Source organism: Coloeus monedula (genome assembly GCF_965178545.1).
Source record: "Coloeus monedula genome assembly, chromosome: 4".
NCBI lineage: Eukaryota > Metazoa > Chordata > Aves > Passeriformes > Corvidae > Coloeus > Coloeus monedula.
The window spans coordinates 676,437-700,527 of NC_138784.1; the positions used below are offsets into that span (position 1 = coordinate 676,437).

The 24,091-nt window shown below is 51.5% G+C and overlaps 1 pseudogene across 1 annotated transcript in view; it reads left to right on the top strand.

Annotated features, from left to right (window-relative positions):
- The window catches only part of LOC309572691 (epidermal growth factor receptor kinase substrate 8-like protein 2), a 123,349-nt pseudogene that overhangs the window by 81,248 nt on the left and 18,010 nt on the right, over positions 1-24,091 (top strand). Inside the window, exons 2-5 of the transcript in view lie at positions 17,659-17,733; positions 18,395-18,543; positions 18,688-18,814; positions 19,169-19,284. The product of the transcript in view is annotated as an epidermal growth factor receptor kinase substrate 8-like protein 2 (transcript). The remainder of the gene's footprint in view (positions 1-17,658; positions 17,734-18,394; positions 18,544-18,687; positions 18,815-19,168; positions 19,285-24,091) is intronic.

Genomic DNA, 24,091 nt, shown 5'->3' on the forward strand with positions numbered 1-24,091 from the left:
AACACAGCCCCAGTTCTCACCTCCAGCCTGCTCCTGGGGCTGCTGCCACATTCCTGACAAGGAGCCCCTTTGGACAGGGCTCTCTGTGTGTCTCAGGTGCTGGGCACTGCAGGGACCAGGGCAGCCCCCTCTGGGGACAACTGGGGATTCATCCCACACCATGGGCAGGACCAGGGGCCCTCCAGTACAGGCTGGTGGGGCCAGAGCCCCTTGGGTTTGGCTGCTCAAACACCAAAGCTTTTGGCAAAGATGGGACAAGTTAAGTGGGTTTTCCTGGCCTGAGAGAAAGAAGAAATTGTTGAAATTAAGCATGGCAATTAAGTCCACTGTGGAAGTCAAAGGCTCCTGGCTTTCCCACTCCTGTTCTGATTGCTCACTAGAGGGTTTTATCCATAAAAAAATGAGAGGTGGCACCAAATAAAAGAGCTCTTTTTCAACATTTTTCCCCTACTTACTTTCATACCTAAAAAGGATGTCCATTTTTTCTTAGTGCATTCTTTGCCTAATTTTAACAGAACTGTTTTCCTTCCAGGCCCCACTTGTGGGTTCTTCACTCCTTTGCCATTGGACTTTGGACAAAGGAAGAGAAGCATCTGCTCCAAACAGGTGTCATCCTATGGGGAACACCCCCTGTACCAGCCCCAGCCTGGGCCAAGCATGCTGCCTCACTCTCCCCATTCTGGATGCTGGCTCCAATCCAGTCTGAGTTTTCCCCTGTTTTCCATGTCTAAGGACAGGAACTTGTCCTGGTCAGGGTGTAAGGCCTTAAACTGCACCTTGATCTGGGGGGCTGGGACTGGGATTCCAGCAGGGAATTCATTGTTTTACAAATAAAAGTTATTCCAGGGAGCTGCTGCTTTACCACACAGTGTCAGCAAAAGAGAGAGAACACCAAAGGTGTATCCAAAACCAAGGATGGAATGATTCCTCCTGCTTTGAGTGGGATCAGGGCTTATGCTGCCCTGGAATGACAAAGAACTTCTCCCTCAGCCCCCTAGAGAGCCCTCAAAAAGCCAAAGTGCAGCAGGGAAGGAAGGAAAGGCACCTGCTGGGGACAGCACAGCTCCAGCTGCTCATGGGGACTGGGACTGAGTCTGGAGCCAAAAGCCCCTTCCCAGGCTGGAGGGGCTTGCCTAAAGCACCACCTCTGGGAAGCAAAGGGCTATGGAAGAAATGGAGTGGGAATTTACAATAATAATCATAATGGATCGGGAAAGAGCAACAACAGAAGCAACAATCATTCCAAGGGAGCAGGAGCGATGCTGAGCTTTAAACAAGGTTTGAGTGAGGCAGCAGCTCCTGGCAGTTCTAACCCACAGCTCCAGCTCTGCGATTCCAGGAGCACTGCAAGCTCCTCCTGCCCAGTCCCTGGCTTTGCCTCCTGCCAGTACTCGGCACCTCGGGCACGGGTGGCTGCGAGTGCTCCAGTGCTGCTGCCCCGAGGGAGCGGGAAAATGGCCACTAAACCCCTTCCCACTGGGCTGGCTCCGAGCTCTGGCTGGGGAAAACATTTGGCACCCCTGGCATTTCAATGCAATCAGTTTCCATCACTTTGAAGATGCACTGAATAAACCCAGGGCCCATAAGTAAACCTCTCCCCATAAGGAGAGCCCCAGGGAATACACAATTCTTCCTATGCCTGGCCAAAGAAACCAGGAGCCAGGTTTTGGGGAAGAGACTCCAGACTCTTATCTCCTTCCCTGGCTGTAAACCACTTGCAGAGGCTTTGGAGTTCATACAAGCTTGTCAGGATTTGGCTACTTCATTTAAATTCTATTCAGATACTGGAATGGAAGTGTCCTAAAGGCACCTCACTCAGACTTTAAGCCCTCTACCACCAAAGAATTTAGATGCTCTTTTCTTAGGAACACCCCACCTCTGCTTCTTTAGGTGTCTCCATGTGGGACATCAATTAAATGCGGACAAATTTTAGAATGCAGCTTCCAAGTCAAGTTACCTGCTAGGAAATTACTCCAGCTCTCTGGCACCTTGGGCTGTTTTAAACACAGCCTGGCCCTTCATGGCTGAGGCTCTGAGCTACACAACTTGTGAGCTGGCAAGTAACAGCAGCTGAGGTCTCATCCCAGCTGTACACAAAAACAGGGAGTGGGGGCTGCACTTGGATACATGCAGGCAGGGTTGGGCCCCTTCTGAAAGCTTCAATCCCTGTTTTTCAGAGACTCAATCAGGGATAATGACATTTTCACAAAGCTCTCTTAAGGCACCTGAAAACCCGAGCAAGAAAATGCAATCAAAGCCTTTGTTCCACTGGCCTCACGCCCCAAATTCCAACGGGACAGACAAGTCCCTCTCCTCGCAAGGCAACGTCTCCTACCTGGATCTGTGCCTTCCCCAGCCTTTGGTGGCCGTTGTCTCCATCCTCCCACACCTCCTCATCTTCCTCCTCAGCAGGCCTGGCTTCCTCATCCTGCAGAGCAAGCACAGGGACACTCACCAGCATGCTCATCCCAAACCTGGGCAGCAGGGATGGACTGCTGGGACCCCCTGGACAGTCACCCCTCTGCTGGCCACCATCCCTGCTCTGCAGTCCATTCCCGTTCCTGGCCTGGCATCTCCTTTGAACGGGATGTTAAACCACAACCACTTGCTCTGCTGGGTTTTGGGACATCAGAGACTCCTCCAAGGCAGTGGACAAAGCTCCTGTTCCCACAGCCTCTGCCTCCCAAAGCCCTGCTAGGGCCAGGCAGAGCAAGGGAAACCCCTCAGTTCCTGCTGGAAATTTCCTCTTGTGCCCGTAAACCCAGGGAAATCGTGGCTGCCCCATCCCTGGAAGTGTTCAAGGCCAGGCTGGCCGCAGCTTGGAGCACCCTGGGGATGGAATGAGGTGATCCTTAAGGTCCCTTCCCACCCAAATTATTCCGCCATTCCAGGATGATTCTGTGATCTCTCCCTGCATTTATTTTGCATCGTTTCCTCTCTAATCTGAATTCCCAAATCAAAATGATTTTTTAAAGAAATCATTTAAAATTATCCCAGGAATAAAAAGGGGTGCATCAAACATACAAGAATCATTCCTACCTCCATCAAATCATTGTTAACTGGAAGCCTATTTCCTCATCTCTGTCCTTAGTTTTCCTTTCCTAGGAAACCTTATGATCCCACAGTTTCTCCAAGAGATTTACTGGGATTGCAGAAAGGTTTGCTTTGTCAGGGAGGCAAGGGGGTTTACAACACTTGTTCCTCTGCATCTTTATCCTTTCACCAGCTTTCCCCTGGAACGGTGCTGCAAGAGAAGTTCAGAATTACTAGAATTGGATCAGGTTCACCTTTTTTCCTCATTCTTTTCCAACGACTTCCAAATTCTTGGAATTATCCTCAAATGAGGCCTAGCAAGCTACTGTGAAAATATCAATCAGAGGAACATCTTGACAAGAGAAAACCACATCCAGCAGCAGCCAAAACAATGCCACTGCTATTCTTACCTGGTCTCCAGGTGCTCCAGCCAGAGCTCCCAACACCCACTGCCATTCCATGGGGGTGAGGAGGCAGTTTTGGACGTGTTCTTTGCCACGGGATGGGATAACAGAGCCCAGAGGGTCTTTGTGTCCCTTCCAAGCCACCCCATGATTCCATGATACCATCAGCACCTATACCAATTCCATTCTGGAAAGCCCAATTCCATTCCTCCCATCAACTCAGAATTTCTCCCTTCCTCTCTCTGCTCCACATCAGGCATGTGTTGCCACAGGCATGGGATGCCTCAGCATTGCCTGGGAATGCCACTCAAGGCTGCCCTGGTGGCCTCAGTGCTCCAAAATGCCCAGCTGGCTCCCGTTCCAGTCAGGAATGTCCCAAACAGCAGCGTGGGGTGTGCCCTCTGCCATCCCACCATTGGGGCAGCTCCCATAGAATGTGACCGACTTACTGGGTTTGGAATTCCTGGCTTAAAAGTCAGGTGGTGGAATATCCTCTCCTGGGAATATCCAGAAGACCAGAAGGCTCCCTGGAAGCCACAGGTCAGGGACAGAGTCAGATGAACGAGCCTGAACTGGTTTTCAGGGGATGCATCCCCAGCCTGTGGCTGCAAAAACTCCAGAGCTGTTCCTTCCCCTTGGGACAGCCAGGGAAAACATCCCCAGCATGGATTTCTGACAGGAAAAACCTCACTGCTCCAGGCTACTTGGCTCCTCCCAAATCCAGGCCAGCACTCCAACAGGCTCTAAGGACAAAACAACAGCAAAGACCATCTCAGGGCACACGCCACGAGCTGGGCGTCACATTCCTCACTGGAACTGGGCTGTTCCCACATCCCTGGGACAGTCGGGAGCATCCCCCGTTCCTCACTCTTCCATTCAGGACAAAGAGACAACAGAGCTGTCAAACAGCCAGTGTGTAACCCCAACAATCCAGGGAAAACCACCTTGCTCTGGGGAGAAACATCATGCCCAGTTATGGAAAAAGCCAAAGAGCAGTACTGGAAACACTCCCGGGCATGGAGGCTCCCAGCTCCGGAAATGCAGCTCACAGGCTTCTTCCCATGGGAACCCCAATCTTGCCCGGGACTGGGCTCAGGGAGAAAGTCCTGCCCATTCCACCACTCTGGCACAGACACCCCAGGAAGGTGTCCCTGACCATGGCAAGGGGCTGAACAGGATGGTCTGTAAGGTTCTTGCCAGCACAGACCATTCCAGGAGTTTAAGGTGGATTTGAGCAGCTCCTGGGGACATGAACACCACCCACACCTCCCAGCTGGCTCAGCCCAGAGTCCATCCAGCACTCACAGAGAGCTGCTGGGAGCTGAAATTCTCCCTGCTCCCCCTGCCTGGGAAACCCTGCCTCCAGCTCCTGGGAAAGAGGAGCTGCATCCTGCTGGGTGCCCCTGGCTCTGGGCAGCTGCCGCCTTCAGGCGGGGGGATGGCTCGGGCAGCTCCGGTGACTGTTCCACCTCAATGATTTTGTGTTTTCCTGCATTTCCCTGGGCTGGAGGGGAGCAGGGGGTGCGGTGGGAGTGCGGGAAGGCAGCGGCGGGGAGGGCAAGGAGTGGGGCCGGGCACCGCACGGCGCAGGGGGGCTTCTGCTGGCACTGGAGGGGCGCGACCGTACGGAGGCGTCCCCGCCGCTGCCGGCCACTGCCCACGGGGCTCCTGCCCGCCCCCGGCGCCACTGACCCCACACCCCGTGTCCCCACACTGGGAACCACCACGGAAAATCATGCTGGAACCTCTAATCCTGAGCCCGAGCCTTGACCTTTTATCCCCTGACCTTTGACCCCTTGACCCATTCCTTGACAACCCGAGCTTTGATCCCTTACCTTTGACCATCCAGCAAGTGGCCAAGATGCCCGCGGGTGGCTACGCCAGCGAGTAGGTGAAATGGAGACCGTGGCGATCGTGCCAGACCCGAAGGCGAGCTCCTCGGGCAAAAAGATCCACGATGATGTCGAGACTCAAAGGCCGATGACAGAGATGGGTGGGAACTGCCCTGCCCAGCAAAGGCTCGGGTGATGCTGAGGAGAAACCCTCTCCCTTTACTTCCAAGGGGCCCTCCCACAACAGCCCTCTCCTCTAAGCTAACTTCCAATTGCCTCCTGGAACTCCAAAGGCCTTTCCCTTCTCCCAACCACCGCTCCCAACACTTAGCTTTCTGAAGACAAACGGACAAAATCCATCCTTGGCAGAAAAAATGCATCAGCACCTCGGATGTCAACACGTTCCCCACGGTCCGCTTTGGCAGCTGCGAAAGATGGAGAACAAGGAGAAAATTCAGCCTCTGACAACACACGCCAAAAGAGACCCCTTCCGCAAGGCCCCCTCCCTCGAAACTGCCGAGGCTCAGCGCTTACCTGCTCTCTCCAAATTTCAGCTCCACACCTGCTCACGGTACCTAAGACAACAAAACAGAAAACGTCACTGTTGCCCTCCAGAAGAGCATCCCCGGGCTACTCCACACCACTGCCCCGGCTCACCTCAAATCCTGATCTGACTCTGGAGGTGGCCAGGACAAACCTGCACAATGAAAAGGGACACGCTCAGCACGCTGCCATAGACCGCTGGCCTATCAGCCACCCCACCTAAATGCCAACTCACCTGCTCGCCTCTGGCCCTTGGCACGCCCAGGGCGGCAGCAGCACCTGCAGAGAAGCAAAGCAAAAACACACAAAACATGCTGAGAGACTGTGAAACCACAGCCTCCCTGCTCCGACTGAAGTACACCACACCTATACCTTAGGCTTGCACGCTCCAGCATCCAGGGCCAGGACATCCTGCAAGTGGACCACCTAAAACACACAAACAACAACGGATGCTTAGAGCTGCTCCAAAAATTGAGACCGAGGCCGTAACAACTCATTCTGTCCACCGGTCACTGCTCACCTCGCTCCATCGCCCCTGACTGCCAATATCCGGCATTACTTCCAAAAAAAAAAAAAAGACATGGAACAATGCTGTAACATAGTAGCATGACATAGGCCAGCAGGACTGCAGAGAGGGGCAGAGAGGGAAAGCCGGCCAGGATCTCGTTCCCAGCCCTGAGCAGGGGCTTTACTGGCCTGACTGTCCTGTACTACCCGAGCTCTGGGGACAATGAACCAGGCTCAGTCCCTGCCTCACCACTGGCACCCTGAAATTCTGGCACTGCAAGAGTCAGGGGAGGTTTCAGCAGTGATTTCAGCAAGGTCAGAGCCGCTCCCAGCAAAAGCTGTTCTTAGACTACTCCTGGCTGAAGAACCCAGAGTACCTGCCACTGCAGGATGCTTGTGACTTCCAGGTGGAGGAGAAGGGTGGAAACAATCCAAGATGAAGACAGAATGATGAACACAGCAAAGAGGATTTCTGTATGCTCTGCACTGTTTTGTCACGTTCAGCCCTTCCTGGGCTGTTCTCTGCTTGTTGTTCTCAAGATCAACATCTCCGACTAAGGGCGGGTGATGTGAATTCCAAGGAAGTACAATTCAATTCTCCCCTAGATCTTTCCCTAAAGTACAAGATACTGATTCACCTCCCTTCCCACCAGAGTCAATCAAAGACTATCCAAAAACGTAAATGATGATAATGCGGAATCTGGTCTCCATTAGAAAAATTAATGTAGTATTTTTTATCAGAGCTTTGGTTAAATGTAACAACGCAGGAAGTGCCTGTGCTCAGGTTATTGGAGAGTGCGAGGTTTTCTCATCGCATCAGCCCTGTCAGCTGACAAATGTGGCTGTGCACTAAGGCACAAAGCACCGACGTTTGCACACTACAGCTGGAATCTGCTATCTCCGTGTGCAGACACAACCACTGCTCATCACAGATAAACCCACAAGGGCTGCTCCAGCACTGACTTACCTGGGGAAAAACCAGCACTAAGAGGAGCAAAATAAAAAGCATGGGAGTAGTAGTTTCACCCTGAGCAGCTCCGTGAGATGGGCAGGAATCAGAGAATCCCCTGAGTAACTCTGAACTTGCTTTTCCTGATCACCTTTCACAGAATCCATAGCAGCAACCCATGAACATCCCGTGTGTAGGTTTATTCCAAAACCCACTCGCAGAAACATCAGGATATTGCACCTAAAGCTGCCTCTGCCAGAGGGAAGCAAGAGCTGGGGCTGGGAGAGGAAACAGGCAGGAACTTGCTCTCAGGAGAGGCAGCACGTGGGCTGCTGGCACTGCCAGCAGGAGGACGCAGGTGGGAGCAGGTAAAATTCCAATACAAAATGCAACTGGGGAATGTGACGGTGCAGAGGCTGTAGGTTGGCAGTCTAAGACTTTGGGGTTTATCACAGCTCTGCAAAAGCACCGAATTTCGCCAGCAGGTACCACTCATCCTCCTCAGGACAAGCTTCCAAGAGTTCATCTCTCAATTTGTGCCCCAGTGTGGGCCAAGTGCTGGTGGAGCCTGGGCTGGCACCCTGAGCTCTCACCCCAGCTGGCACCCCCAGGCCTTTCCAATGTGCCACTGCCACCCAAGCCACAATGGTGGGGCCTGAGGAAAGGAAGGAATGAGGAGGGACTTAGGACACAATCCTGCCCTTCAGACAGGCAGATTTACCTGTGCTCCAGTCTCAAGGGGGCTCTCAGTGGATAACTCAAGCATCCCACGTGGGACACTGGGGCCAAGGAGCAGCTGGAGGCAGCTCTGTCACCTGGGCTACCTGTGTGTAGCCATATTTAGCAATAACTGAATTGATTGAAATAAAGGGTAAAAGCTTGACTCAGCCTGTAACTTTCACCTTTCTTTCAAGTGCAAAAAGAAGCAGAAAAATCCATTCATATTGATGCTTTCCAGCTATGTCTCTTTCAGATTCCCAGGTATTCATCCCCTCACAGAGTTTTAGAGGTGACACAGAAGAAAGTTCTTTGCGTGCTGCCAGAAAAACGAGATTTCTCCCATTTTTTATTTTCACACCTAAAGTATGAAAACATTATCATCACACAGAATAGTTCTGCACACTCTCCTCTGGGCAAGGGGAAGATTCCCTGATAGGCAGATTCCAACCCCTCCTGTCCATATTTACATCCCTAAGGCCTCAGACCCTCTGTAGGTAACCACGGGGTTCCCAGGTGAGAGGAGTCACTGTGAGAACAGAATTAAACCCCAAAGCACCTCTGAGGAGACAGCGCCTGACTCTGGGAGTGCCTCCCTCTCGCGTGGAAGGTGTGGCTTACTCAGGAGTTACTCCAGGAGTTCCTACTCTGCCCAGGCCAGGCCTGCTCCAGACACTCCCCGTGCCCTCAGAGCCACAAACCCAGCTCAGGGCTGGGCTCAGAGCTCCAACACCACCAGGAATGAGCACTCCCTGAGCCCCCTGCCCTCCCAGCCCTGCTCTAGGCTGGGCAGGCACTGAGGGGCTCACTGACACCTCCAGGGTGGCTCTTTAAAGGTGGTGGCACAGGTGCTCCACAGCAGACCTGTGCCAGACCCAACTTCTCCACGGGCAAGGAAGAACCTCCCAAAGCAGGTGACACAAAAAGCTCTGGTGTGGCCCAGGGACTGCTCAAGGTCACAACCAAAATTAGTTCTGAGCTCAGGGTGGTGTCACTTCAGTTCCCTGCCACTGCTGCCACTTCCTGCCACCTTCAGCTTTTGCTCCAGGCACCAAAATATGATTTTTTCAAGGCCAGCCCATCTAAACTATCTGAAATTGCAGCCTGGCCAATCTCGGGAGCTCCCAGACTCACTCATGAGGATGAAGTGACAGACCAGCAGTGAGCACTTCTCCCTCTTCCAGCCAAGCTGTGAATTCTCCCTCAGCTTCAGCAACCACTTTTCGTGCCAGTTCCTGAAGAGAATCTCGTGCTGAACATCCATCACTTTTTCAGTGCAGAGCATTTGGCTTCATCCTCAAGCCCTAGAAACACTCAGCTAAACCAGCACTAAAACCTGATTAAACTTGCATCCTGCACAGCACAATGAACTTGGACTTGGGCAGGAATCAGAATATCTGGGAATGAAGAGAACCCAAGAGCTCGGAGAGGTTTGCTTTGCCCTTGTCCTGCCTTGGGCTCCTGGCTCTGCCACAGCAGTTACAAGAAGCAGAGCAGCGACCTCCCCTCCCCTCCTCATCAACACAAACCCCCAAAAGCAGAGTTTGTCTCTCTCAGACCCACCTTGAGCTGTGTCCGCAGCAACAACGAGGCTGTTGAAAGCAGCAACCCCACGGCTCGGCGTCTGCAGGGCTGCACCCTCTCCATCCTACAGCCTCTCCACCTCCCCACAGCTTGGAGTGATCTGTTCTCCCAGTTTAGAGAAGGTGACACCAACCTCACTTTGGTTTGGGTACAAACTCTGAGGCAGACACTGAAGGCAAAGGAAGACGAGGCCTTGGTGGGAAGGGACCTTAAAGCCCATCCAGTGCCACCCCTGCCAAGGGCAGGGACACCTTCCACTGTCCCAGGCTGCTCCAAGCCCCAGTGTCCAGCCTGGCCTTGGACACTGCCAGGGATCCAGGGGCAGCCACAGCTCTCTGGGCACCCTGTGCCAGGGCCTGCCCACCCTCACACGGAAGGATTTCTTCTGCGTATCTACTCTGAACTGAAGTTTAAGTATCTAAGCTCAAGTTTAGTTAGTGCTGAGCCTCTGCTGAAGATAACTGAGACACCATAGTAGGAGAGAAAGGAAACAGGCCTGTAGAACAAACCACAGGCGAGTAACAAACCAAAATGATGTGGCCAAGAACAATTACTGCCACAGAAAAGAAACCTCAGTCACCAAAAACTCCAGTCTATTCCTACATCCTCACCCAGGGGGACTCCAAACATGACACTGCAACTCATGCTCCTCCCAGCTCCACACACACATTGCTGGGACCTCTTGCAAGCTGCTCGAGCTCTCTCCACGTGCCAAATCTGCCCATGGCAGAGGTGCTGCTTTCCTGGCTCAGCTCCCAAGACTCAACTCTCAGTATTTCCGCCCTCAATACTGTAAATTTCTGGTGATCTGGAGCAAAGATTTCTGGCTTGCTGTGTGGCTTCTCACACAGAACCTGACCCCAGGGGCTCAGTCTCACTCTCTCCGTGTTTGACACAAGTCATTAAGCAAGAACTGCAAAGACATTTCGAGGCAGTATCAGGGGCCTGAGACAGCTTTTGAGATCAAAGTTGAAATCTACTGTTTTCTTTCATTGCTGTTAAACTGTACTGGAGTCCTGGGGGCACTTTTGGGCGCCACAGTATACAAAAGATACAAAGCTGACAGCATCCAAAGAAGGGACATGGGGATGGGGAAGGGTGTGGAAGGACCATGAAAGAGCTGCTGAGGGCACTGGGTTTGTTCTGGTAGAGAAGTGTGAGGTCAGAACACATCGGGGCCTACAGCTCTGATCTCCGCTCCCTGGGACACAGACAGGACCCAGGGAGCAGCTGGAGCTGGGCCAGGGCAGGCTCAGGCTGAGATCAGGGAAAGGCTCTTCCCCCAGAGGCTGCTGGGCACTGCCCAGGCTCCCCAGGGAATGGGCACGGCCCTGAGGCTGCCAGAGCTGCCAGGGATGCCCAGGCTGGGGCTGTTGGGGGGTCTGGGCAGGGACGGGGGTGGGACTGGGTGATCCCTGTGGGCCCCTTCCAGCTCAGGATATTCCAGGATTGTCTCACTCCCCAACAGGGGAGAGTCTGCTCTCACACAGAGCTGCAAACACACTGTGCAGGAGGCAGCAAATGACAACAATTGACATTGATACATTAATAAAGCCAAGATATTAAGCAAGCCAAAAGATAAATTTTCCCTTTTGTTCCTGACCAACAAGACCTGTCCCAGTCCCAGTCCAGCCACTAAGCAACTCCAGTGTGACACAGGGACTGTCTCACACCTCGAGGCCGACACACAACAGCAGCACAGCACCGGGAGTTTAATCACGTTTCCCTCATTAGAGGAGACAATTAATGACCGCTCAGGTGCACAACCACTCCTGCAGAGCGCTTCACTAGACCCCGTTTTGCAAGAACTCCCCCAGGCTGCAAAGCCCCATTTGCCAGGGACCTGAGAGAAGAATTCGGTAGTTTTAAAGGAATGTCAGGAACTAGGAATACACCTGAGTGTAGGAACCGAGAGTGCCGAGAATATTTCTCGGTTTCCATCTCGCCCGATCCATGTGTTACGGCGCAAGGCAGAGGCAGGTCCCTACCTCCCGAGCCTGGGGTCCTCCCATCAGATGAGCCATGCGCGCGGCCAGGGGCGGTCCCGGAGCTTCCATCGGGCCCTCCCGCTATCCCCACGCGGCCCGGGTTCGCGGCCGCTTCCGCGTTTGAACGGCGGCGCCTGCTGCTGACGTCATCACTCCCGCCGCTTCCATCCCGGCCTTACTTCCGCCTTCGGGAGCCCTCGCTTCCACGCCTGCGCGGCGCGGCATCGGCCGCCCCTCCTCAGTGCCGGTTACCCCGGCAACGCCGCTCGCGGCTCGAGCCGCTCCTGGCCCGGCCCCGGCCCTGCCCGGGACGTCAGCCCCGGCCCCGCTGCCAGCCCAGCCCCGGCCCCGCTGCCAGCCCAGCCCCGGCCCCGCTGCCAGCCCAGCCCCGGCCCCGCTTCCAGCCCAGCCCCGGCCCCGCTTCCAGCCCCGCCCCGCTCCCGCTTCCAGCCCCGGCCCCGCTGCCAGCCCAGCCCCGCCCCCGCTTCCAGCCCAGCCCCGCCCCCGCTTCCAGCCCAGCCCCGGCCCCGCTTCCAGCCCCGCCCCGGCCCCGCTTCCAACCCAGCCCCGTCCCCGCTTCCAGCCCAGCCCCGGCCCCGCTGCCCGGCACCAGCGCTTCCCAGGCCAGCCCGGTCCCGCCCACGGTCCCGGCCGCCCGCCCGGCACCTCCAGCCACACACGGACGCTTCAGCTGCCACGCCAATACGACCGATAAGCACAGCACCTCCAGCCAGCAGTGCAATTCGTTCGGCTACTGCAGTTCCATCCTAGGAGCTTTCGGCAGCTACACCTCCTACCAGCTCTGTGTCCACACAGCCCCCGTCTGCACCGCAGCCACAGCCGTGGACACACAGCAGAGACATTTCAACAGCTGCCGTGTCACCACGGCATGTACCCCCTATCATCACTCTGATAACACCACTCAGAGGATTATCACAACAATCACACGATGCTGAACCATGTTTCCCGTGCCATTTCAGCGAAACAAATACGATTTTATCTCCAGAACAGAAAGAGGACTTTCTCAACTATACGTGGACACCTCTTCCATCACAACAGGACCAAGCACGTGTTATTAATAGTGACGTCTCGCATCGAGACATTCCATTTCATGCACATTCTTCTCGAACTTCTCAGGGACATTCAGCTGATTTTATGGGACTTTTTCATCCTCAAATGCCTGCTCAACACTTCAGTGAGAAGGATATAGTGACCAGCACAGCTTCAGAAAGCATTCCTCTATCTTCCCAAGCTTCATCTCCTTTTTTTACAACAACCAATACAACTCCAACTTCTCATATGCCTTCTTCACAGCTTCGAAATCCACAACAGGCATCTGATCCCTCATTTTTCCACCGTCGCTTTCAGCTTTCGGATGACTTTGTTCGTCACCTTTATTTCCGACTCAGAGAACGTGCAGATTATCTGCCTCCAGAGGTTGCAGCACTGGGTCCCCACCCCTCACCCATCCCGCATGCTGGCAGTACCCTACCCAGATCCACTGCACCCTCTCCTCCAGTGGCCAGATCACAGCCACCTGCGATGGCAGGTTCAGCCACTCCTCGTTTATTTCCTTACAGTGCACAGCCGCAAATACCGACCCCTATTCCTCATCCAGGAGGGGGAGAAGAACATGGAATAATAATAAAATAAGAATTTTAAAGTTGTTTATTTTATATTAATTTTTTTTAATTTTATGAGAGAACTACCTACCCCATGACATTTGAGTTTCAATTATTAATTCAGTTAAGGTTCTCTTTAAAGTTTGTTTCATCCTCTCTACCCGTCCTGAACTCTGTGGGTGCCATGGGATATGTAGTTCTCTCATAAAATAAAAATAAAAATAAAAAAAATAAAATAAAAAAAAAAAATCAACAACTTTAAAATTCTTATCCCTTAGACCCTATGTTTCCCACCCAGCATGAAGCATACTTGCTTTCTTCTGTGTTAATGAGTTCTTTTGAATTTATAAATACTTGTATTAGCGGTGATGGCGCCCGCCCGCGGAGTGATCCGCCGGAGGGACTATTTGTGATGCGCTCCTGCCCGCGGAGGGATCAGCGCTGATGCCGCCCCGCCCGCCCAGCTGCTCTCGCTGCCTTTTCCCGCTCTCCCCTCTGCTCCCAGCGCTTCTCCTGCAAAGGGCGCGGCTTTTCCTGGGCTCTTTTCCTGCCGGGCTGCAGCGAGCGCTCCCCTCAAGGAGCAGGGGCAGCTTTGCTCGCGGCGGCAGCGATTCAACAGAGCAGGCCCGGAACAATTCCTGCTTAGCCGGGCTTTGAGCACATTCCTGAGCCAGCACGGCAGCAGCGAGTGAGGCAGCGGCACATGAAGGAGGCTGCGACTCTGGCCAGGCTGGGGAGGGGTTCCTCTGTAATAGAAGAACATGGAGAGACAAACCAGAAAGGGCAGGAAAAAAAGAAAAAGCCAAGACAAACTAAACTTTTTTTTAAAAATAATCCGGATCCAGAGGGACTTCTGGCTGGAGAACTTCCTGGGGAGCAATCCTGCCCCTCTGGGAGGCAATGCCAGGGCAACTCCAGCTGAAACCTGCACACAAACACCACAAAGATTTCAGATATTTGCAGGAAGCATCCACTTAGCAACTGCTGGTTAATAATTTATTCCCTTTCCCATTAAATGGTACATTCAGTCCACAAGACTTCAACACCTTTCTGGTAGTTTTATTTACAGTCTGCAGCGTGTTCTGTAAAACACAGGAGTGCTCACAGACACACACGCACAAACATTTAAAGAAGTACAGTTTATTCCAAAGGAAGTCTACGCACTACTTTTTCCATAAAAATTATTAAAAATACTTTAGTTACTGTATTCTACCTAAACCAAGATACTTGAGAATTCTTCCACAAGTGATGCCCCCTCCCCACAAAGGGCACTCCGACAAGAAGAAATTCAGGAGACTGCATCACCAAATAAAATCCTAATGGCAACTGCTTCAATGCACCAGAAGAACAACGAATTCCCACTCTGCATCCAGCAATCCCTGCTCTGCAGCCTGTCTGCATCTGCTTTTGTAGGGCTTGTGGGGCTTTTGCATTCACTTCCTTCTCCAGGGCAGTTCCCACAAACAAAGAATGACTGAATTTCTGCAGACTGTCACTCGGCAATCCTGCATTTCACACATGCAAAGGGAAACACTTTCCTTTGAGCCCTTTATTTCAAGGAGTCTCTTTTTTACTGAGCATCCAGTGAGAACAGTGCCCAGTTGTGGCTGTTATTATTTCTCTGCTTTTGCTGCGTGGCAATATTGAGCTGGAGCTCTGCAGAACACCCACTGCAGCCCTTGTCTCACTGGGGCACACCGAATTGACAAAAAAAAGGCACAAAGATGAAACTCCTAAAGCAGCAGCAGCCCCAAGTCACTGAGCTGCTGCTTCCCACCACCAACACTCTGTGTCTCAGCAAACACTTCCAACGCACGAGCCAAGGCCACAGGGGAGTGAAAAGCCCAGAGCCTGCGGGCAGGACAAGCACTCCATTGATCAGTAACAAACCAACACAGCTCAGCTGGATGGTGCACTTAAGACTGGACCTGGAAGCATCAGGAAAAGCCATTGGAACACAAGCTCAGCAGCACAGAATCCATTTGGCACCAGCTGATGAGATGGGAGGCTCTGTGTGGGACACGTTGTGCATTCAGCTTCAACAATGCCACAGCTCCACAGCAGCGCTGAAAAACTTCTGCTTTTAACAGTTGGAGAGGATTTTCTCAATGGAAGTGAAGCTGTCATTAACAGAGGCACAGCACACGATGCACAACATAACCTGCAATAAAAAGCTTTTGCTTTCCAGCATGTAAGCATCCAGGTTACTGGACTTCAGCTCATGGAAACGAATCTGATGATAGATTTTTTTTTAATTTTTCTTGGAACTAAAAAAGTAAAATCTTCCATAAAAGGATAAAGCACAAAAATACTCTCTCAGTACGTCTCAGGAAGCCATTTAATACCTTCCATGTCCTAGGAACAACTAGGCAAAACACTTGGAAAGTGTGAGCAGTAGAAATGTTGACCATTGAATGTTTGGCAGCCGTGTGCTCCAGCCCCTGGGAGGGGCTTGTCCCCCACTCCACACCAGTCCTGCAGCTCCCCAGCTATTTCTTCTTCTTCTTCTTTGGGGGCTCATCCTCAGAGCTGCTGCTGCTGCTGCTGCTGCTGGAGGAGCTCGGATCCGAGTCGAAGTCGGAGGAGGAGGAAGAGCTGCTGGAGGAGGAGGAGGGGGAGGAGGAGGAGTGTTGGGTGGAGTCGCGGGAGACAAGCACTCAAGGCATCATGTTCAGCAAGTCTCGATTTATTTTTCAAAACTACACTTACTTATAGTACCTTTAATTAGCTCATACATATTGCAAAAGTCGAGCTCCTCATTGGTGGGAGCTATTCCGTGGGATCTGCAAACACGGTGGTCTTATCTTCCTCTTCCATATGGTTTCTGTCTTCTTACTTATCTGAATGCACATTCTGTTATCTATGCAACCTCTTGCTCAAGGACTCAGTGTCTGCATCTTTACTAAGCCTGCTGTGTTATCATGACCTTTGCTTTTTAGCCATTCTTCAGAAAGACTCTCAACAGAGGAGGAGCTGTCCTCACTGTCACTGTCCTCGGAGGAGGTAGAGGAGTCCTGGCTGTCAGAGGAGTCGCTGGCTGAGCTGTCACTGCTGCTGCTGCTGCTGCTGGAACTGGTCACACTTTTGGACCTGGGAGAGAACAAAGAGCTGAGCACAGCCCTGCCAGAGCCCATGGCACCGTGTTCTCTGCTCTGCTGTAATTATCCAAAGATCAATTTGTTGCCTTGAAAATTTCCAGGCCTCACCACCTAAGATGAATTCCTGTGCCCTCCCTCCCTTTCCCACTCCTGGATAAGTGGATTTTGGCCATTTGAGCAACGGCAGAGTGGCCCCAGGGCATGACATAGGCCAGCAGGACTGCAGAGAGGGGCAGAGAGGGAAAGCTGGCCAGGATCTCGTTCCCAGCCCTGAGCAGGGGCTTTACTGGCCTGACTGTCCTGTACTACCTGAGCTCTGGGGACAGTGAACCAGGCTCAGTCCCTGCCTCACCACTGCAGCAGGAATTCTGTCAGTTGTGACCAAACTTGTCCAGCGAACACATCCTACAAGCTCCTTCCTGGGCAGTTATTAATAAGGAAAACCAAGAGACTGTAAACAACCTTAAAGCAGGATACCAAGCTCCAGCCTTTTCTTTGAGAAGCAAATATGGCTAATTTGTGCCTGCTCAGAATCAGAAGGAGCAGCTGATCTCCTGGCAAGAGCCCAGGGTGGAGCACGCAGCAGAGCTGGGACACTGTGGTGGGGTCCTGCCACGTTCCTCACCATGGGGCTGCCGAGTCCCTGGGAAGTGCCCGTTCATTGGGTCACCCTGCTGCCAGCAGTTGTTTCCCACTCCACATTAATGTTTCATCTCCGGCATTTCAAATGCTTTGCATTTCGGTAGGAGCGGGGAGCCTGTCTCCCATGGCAACAGCACCAGGAGTCCAGGACAGGAGAAGGAGCTGAATGGGAGCACAAACTGGAGAGGTTTCTCACCACAGCTCAGCTGATTGCTGTTACTGAAACCCAGTTCTTGCAGTAAATCAATCCCAAGTGTTTGCTCCTCCATTCTGCCACAGCTCACCTCAAATACCACTGGATTTGGAGCCTTTCAGTGGCCAGGGCAGCTCCGGGTGCCCCAGGCAAGACCTTGGTGGAGACTTTCCCTTGTCAGCAGTTTGCCAGGGGACCCTCAGAACACCTATCCTGTTGTTTTCATCCATGGAACTAGTGGGATTCTCAACCCTGCAAGAGGCAGAAGCACCAGCAATCCTGGCCCTTCCTCACTAGGACTTTCAAAATAAGCCAAGGTCTTCTGTGTCTGTTCAAATTAGCTTTAAAGGCACTGATTTAACAGAGAGGGTATTCCCCCCCTCCTGAAATTCATTGGGAATTAGAAATGGACACAAAATAAAAATGAATGATTCCTACTCCTCCATCCCTTACTCTTCTCATCAGTCCACAACACTCGCCCCATGTGACAGAAAAGAGAAGGCACACTCAGGTTAGGGTTAAACTGTGTTTACGTTCTCTTTTCAGGCCAAACTAAGGAAGCACATCCAAAACCCCCGTGCTTCAGAGTTGGTGCATTTCCTCTTCGGGCCGCTGGAACTGGTAAATCTTATTCCCAGGTCTCACTGGGAACTCCTTTTATTTCTAGTTCACACTTACAAGTAGATAGATTGTGCAACAGGGTTGGAAAACTGCTCACACCTGGCCACAGCTTTCTCAGGAACTTCCAGAAGCGATGCCGGTTGTTCCTGGCCTCTGATCCAGTTTGAAGCTTGAAGTAAATACAGGAACCCCAGCAAATATGAATCCTTCCACCGGGTCAATAAGGCATTACTGTGAACAAAAGGGGCAGCCAGCTGGAGTCCCCACTGGGAATCTGTCTGGTCTCACCTTCAGGCAAATACGGCTCAGTATTTGCACTGAAAATGCTTGGAAGCAGAAATCCCAACTTGGAAAAGGAGCCACAAAGGAATAGCAAGATACTTTCCATTTTATGAAGTGTCAGCTTCTGACACTTCACTCGTCTGTAACAACAGCTCATTTGTAGATCAGCTCTTCCTTTGACTCCAATCCAAAAAAATCTCATGTTCCCTTGAACTGTCCAGTCTCCTTCAAAGACTTAGGTTGATGTTTCTTGCAGTGACTGTGCTGATCCAAGGATCAGCTTTGTCTTCGCTTCCTGCTCATCTGTGTGTCCCTGGTTTGACATTTTGACCGTTTCCTGCAAGTTCTCTCCTCTTTGTGTGGTTTGTGTGTGACCCAGATCATCAACAGCTGCGGTGGCCCCGAGCTGGCCCCGTCTGTCCTCAGCCCACTGCTTTCTAAAGACACCACCCATTTCCTGAGAGGACACCTGACACCCAAAGAGATAAACCTCTGGGATTCCCTGGGGGAGACATGGACCAGATCCAGGTAAGGACAGAGCTGCCATCTCCCCAGGCTCCCCACGCAGACGGGAGCTTGGATTCCCTGATGCTCCTGCTTCTTCTTTCAGGGGATGCCCTGAAAGACACATTCTTCGTGGATGTCACCTCATATTCCCACTTTCTGTCCTAGAGCCGAGTGGCCCTGAGACACGAATGTCCCCACCTACATCCCCAAATTCCGCAACGGCTGGGAACCACCCACAGAAATCTTCCGTGGAGCTCCCTGGGAAATAGACATTGGACACTTGCAAGAGGAAGGTTAGTCCTGTGTCCCTGTCTCTTCACTCTCCCTCCCCCTTTTCTGGAGAAATGGAGCTGCAGGGGTAGTGGTGGCATGCAACAAGTAGTTGGCTCAAAACTCAGTTGGATCTGGTTGCCCCAGTTAAATACAGAAAGCAAATGAGGCTGGAAAAGGGCAGCAATAATGAGCCTCTCCCAATCCAAGGCAACAGCACCCTACAGCGTAACTGAGCTCCAGGGACACAGGCTTCCCTGGAGAACACCTTGACCAAAATCTGCCAGACCATGACTCATCTACCACTATCCCTCTCCTTTTCTCCGATCAGCTTTCCCCTTTCCTGGTAACACTGACTCCATGTCTGCCTTTCCAGCTCTCCTCAGCCAATGGATATCCTTACTGGAACTCCTCACTCAAGTGTGGCCAGACAGCTGAGCAGACACAGGTCGGGGATGCCTTCAAACAGAACATCACTCCACATGGAAATAGGTGATGGATCCGCACGCCCGGAGCTTTGGCTCCCACCTCGGAACCTCATGAACGCACACGGACACGTACAGTGACACTGGGACGTTTGGGCATCCTGGAGACAACTCCCTGCCACTGTTAATAACCACCAAGGGAAGACAAAGATCAGCTGAGGGGTTATTCCCATAAGCACTGTCTGCTGTTTAACCCCCAGCAGCTCTGCAAGGAAAGGAATCGCAGGTGTTTTCCACGCAGGAGGCAAAAATATTGACTGACTTCATCAGTCCATCCATAGGTCTTGTTTCCCAACATCAGCCCAGCAAAGTGACCTTAAGGATCAGGTGCCAAAGATGCTGCACTGCGCTTTGGCTCTCCATGTGTGTAGAGACGCTGGAATCATGGAATCACAGAAGGGATTGGGTGGGAAGGGACCTTAAAGATTATCCCGTTCCAACCCCCTGCCATGGCCAGAGACACCTTTCACTATCCCAGGTTGCTTCAAGCTCTGTCCAGCCTGGCCTTGGATACTGCCAGGGATCCAGGGGCAGCCACAGCTTCTCTGGGCAACCTGTGCCAGGGCCTCAGCACCTTCACAGGGAAGGATTTCTTCCCAATATCCCATCTAAACCCACCCTCTGGCAGCGGGAAGCCATTCCTCCTTGTCCTTTCACGCCAGGCTCTTCAAGTCCCTCTCCAGCTCTCTTGGGGCACCTTTAGGCACTGGAAAGGGCTCTAAGGGCTCTCCAGAGCCTTCTCTTCTCCAGGCTGAACATTCCCAGCCCTCCCAGCCCGTCTGTGTAATGCTCTAGCTCTTGGAGCACTTCCTGGCCCTTCCTGGCCTCCTCTGGACTCCCTTGAGGATCTCTCCATCCATCCCAAAGTCACCCCAGCTTGCACAGACAGAAGCTGCCTACAGGAGGAATCTGCCTACAGGAGGAATCTGCCCTAAGGGAAGGGCACACACAAACCTCACCCTGTTGGAAACACAGGGCCGGGGAAGAGCAGCCCGACCTCCCAGCGCTGCTGGAAAACATTTTAGCTGAGGAAGGAGCTTTGTTTCACTGGAGACAGCAGCTCCCCCTTGGCTTTAGACAAAACCAAAGGCAAACCCACTGTTTAGGGGCTGAATAGAACAGTGTATTTCAGTCCTGCCCACCTCTCCCCCAGGGAACCGACAGGGCGCTGGGTTCAGACAACTCTTCTTAATGAGACAGAATTCTAGAAAATGGGGGAAAACCCGTCCCCTTTCTTCAGAAGTCTTGGGAAGGTCACTTCCAAAGCCAGAACAAACAAGGCCACCCTTTTGCCTTTGGTTTTTCCCCAAGGGAAAGATGGCTCTTCCACCTTCTAACAGCCCTGACACTCATTTCCCATCACCGGTTACTCCGTGGTACAAAACCTTCATCAAAGTACTTTTAGTTCAGAGTTTAGAAGCCCCATCTGCTTCCTTGTTTACATGAGCTCACACCTTGGAAACTGTCACACCTCGGAGCGCAACCAAACTCTTCCCAAACTCCACGCGAATCCTCTGCCGTGATTTGACACATCACTTTACAGGGATTTGACTCAAAGTTTTCAGCTGACCATCCACTTTGCTGATGCCAGTTCGAGTCTGGGAAAAAACCCTCAAGCCAGACTGTTTTTCCATGCTTTTCTGTTCTAATCTAAAGGATTTATAAGCTTTACTACAAGAGTTCAAATCCACAGGCAAGTACCTTAAATCAAATTATATCAGCAAAATAACTCTTCTTCTCATTCACCCCATCACTGATTCTGGTAGGAACATCAGGTGGTAGAGATGCAGTGTGGAGCAGGGAAAGAATTAGGAGCACTTTCAAAGATCTGTCTATTGACTGACAAAAGATCACACATAACCAACTTATGCTTTGCAAAGCAGGATAAAAATACTCAGGCCCATCCAAACTACTTCTTACGCTAGATGTGGCTGATCAATAGCCCGGCTGAAAAATGGACAAGCCACTGTAACAAGAAATACAAGTTTGGAAAAGGAAAAAGAAAAGTCCTGAAACCACAGAACTCCTGAAGCTTGGCTCGCTCCACTCTAATGTGCTCCTCCTGACACTTGCAGCAACTGGCTTCTCTCTTGCCGTTCCAAGAGGAACTCTATTTTGTATAGGGATGTAGACGTGTCTGCATTTAGACACCATCCTCAATACAAACCTCCTCCATTGCTTTTTTCTGACTGGAGATCCTTGCTACTGGATACGATGGTGCTGTTTATTGGGAAGGGTTGCTCTGATGCCGATCACAGCACAGCACAGCAGGAGCTCCCTTTTTGCTCCCTTGGGCTACTCCAATTCCTCTTGGGTGATCTCTGAAATACTCTTTATCAGCTGAGGGCTGACAAAACACACAATGTCTGATTAATCACCCTTCTCTTCTCCAGCCATGACACAAGAGCTGGGTGCACTCAGAAAACAGTTTTCTGAACCATCCTATATAATAACAATCAATGCCTTATAATTTCTGCCATCTAGATGAGGTCGCCATTGAACAGCTCCGTGTCCCAAGTGCTACCCAGCAGGGAGGGAAGAAGAGGAAGACAGGATCACAGCAGCCACTGATCAGTCATTCACAGGCATCATCACAAAGAAAGAGGAGAGAGTCAGGAATTTCACAGGCTACTCTGTTTCAGCAGCGCATCTCACCCTCCTCTTTTTAGATCTCTACTGATCACTACCTTCCAGTCCCTTCACAGTGCTCTCCTAATCCACATGAGTAACTAAGATGCAGAATAAGAGGGAAAATTTCTTCTGACCTCCAGTCACCTGAGAATCAAGCAGATAAGAGAAAACCTCCGCCCTACTCTAAGGAAGGTGTTTCATAAACTCACCTGTAGCTAAAGCTATTCAGAAAGCCCACACTACCAGATGCAGAGTAGTAAAGAGCCTCTTAATTTGCTGACCCTGGAGAAAAGGCAGCTTTAAACAAACTCTGCTACTCCCACTCTCTCTCCTTAGAACTTCAGGTTGAGATGCCTAGGACCAACTAAAGAAAAAAGTCATTTCATTCATGCCCTGGTCAAGCATTTCACACCCCCTTGTCCCTCCCAATCTACCAGCCAGTCAAACACAGAAAAAGCAAGAGACCCGTGGTAGGCTTCCAGTGGAAATACTGGCAAAATCTTCTTGGACTGCATTATTTGAAGGACCTGAGGTCAACTCACTGACTGGGAAAGACTTTTACTGCTCCACTTAGCCTACCAGCTCAGCTCAGCTCAGCAGCCTCCCAGCTACCTTTAGCTGCATAAGCACATGACCTGCAACCAGAAAGGTGTGAATCTTCCTTAGGAAGGAAACAGACACGGGGAATGAAGAGTGGAGATTAGTCCACACTCTTAGGAACAGGCAACACCAACCAAACACTCTGTGGCAATAGCTTGTGTCTAGAAGCTCTCTACCTTCCAGTCCACCTCAAGGCTTTGGGACTTGTGCTGACTTGCACAAAGGAACCCACTCCACCCTGCAGCAGTGGGCTCCTTCTTTCCAGCCTGGATGGAGACATGTCCTGTATTTTGCAAGCATGTCCAGGTGTTCAGAATGGAACATGCTGATCATGATTAGCACCTTAAGGCACACAGCTCTTCCTTTCTCAAAGTATGCTTTGTGAAATTATAGGCAGTGCTATCCCCACCTTTCCAAACAAATTACCCTCCTTCTAATTGCACTTGCCTTCAAAATACTGCCACTTCTTCATTTCAGACTATGCTTCCCTCAGAAGGATGCACAAAAGGTTAGAGTAGCTGCAAGCACCTGCACCTGCAATTTTCAAGTAACTGCGTCTTCAGAAAGGCTTCTGACAACAGGCCATTCTCTGGACATGAACACGGCAACGCTGAGGCAAGATAAATGACTTCGCTACATCTTACAGCCCAGATGTTTAAGGCCAGAGAAGACACCACCAGGTTGTCCTGATACTTCTGCTCATCCTCTCTGGTAGGGGCTGTACAGAGAAGAACACAGTTTTAAATTCTAACTCAGTTTGTGCTTCACTGATGAAGGAAGCAGGAAGAAAGGGAAAGGGACTTCGCTTTGGAGCAAATGGGAATTTTCTTGTGGATTTCAGTGTCCAGGATTTAAACCAGTAAGGGATTTTCTTCAGTAAATCCAAAGGACAATTGGCTACAGAAACTCGTATCTTGACACTATTGATAAGCGCTGACAGTTCTCTGGCTGTGACTTATTTTATTCAAACCTGCTTTCTCCGAATGCACATCTGACAGCAGGACTTGCTCCGTTCAGCCTGCAGCAGTTCCACAGGAAAGATGTTGTGAAATTGGCCACACATCTTCGCAACGCTTCCACTTCAACATTTTTCCCACTATGTTCAAATGTATTTGTCAGCTTCCTAAGGAGTGCAGTGTCCATAACATAGGAGACGAGACTTTCATGCAAAAATTGAAAGACCTTGAACTGCAGTGGCAGGAGGAACTCTGGTGTAATACCAGTGCCAGATGGCATGGGTGTGAAAAGCACATTCACATCGATACTGACAGGCTTAGGAGAGACACAGAGCAGGGTGAGCTATTCCCAAAGAAGGTGAATTGACAGTGCAAAGGAGAGTTAATACCAACCAGCTGCTCAGTTACTTTATCAGAGCTGCCCCTGTTTTCAAGGCCTGAAAGAACAGCTCAGTGCCAGAAAGACATCCAGATCATTTGGCTATGCTTGCTCTTATGGAGCACTGTTTTCAATTTCCATCCTAGTGGGGTTGCATACTACTGACCAGTTAAAACCAGCACCTGAGCTGCACAGCAGTATTTCAGTGGCAACACTGGACAGCTGTAGGTTCTGCCCTTCCCCTCTCC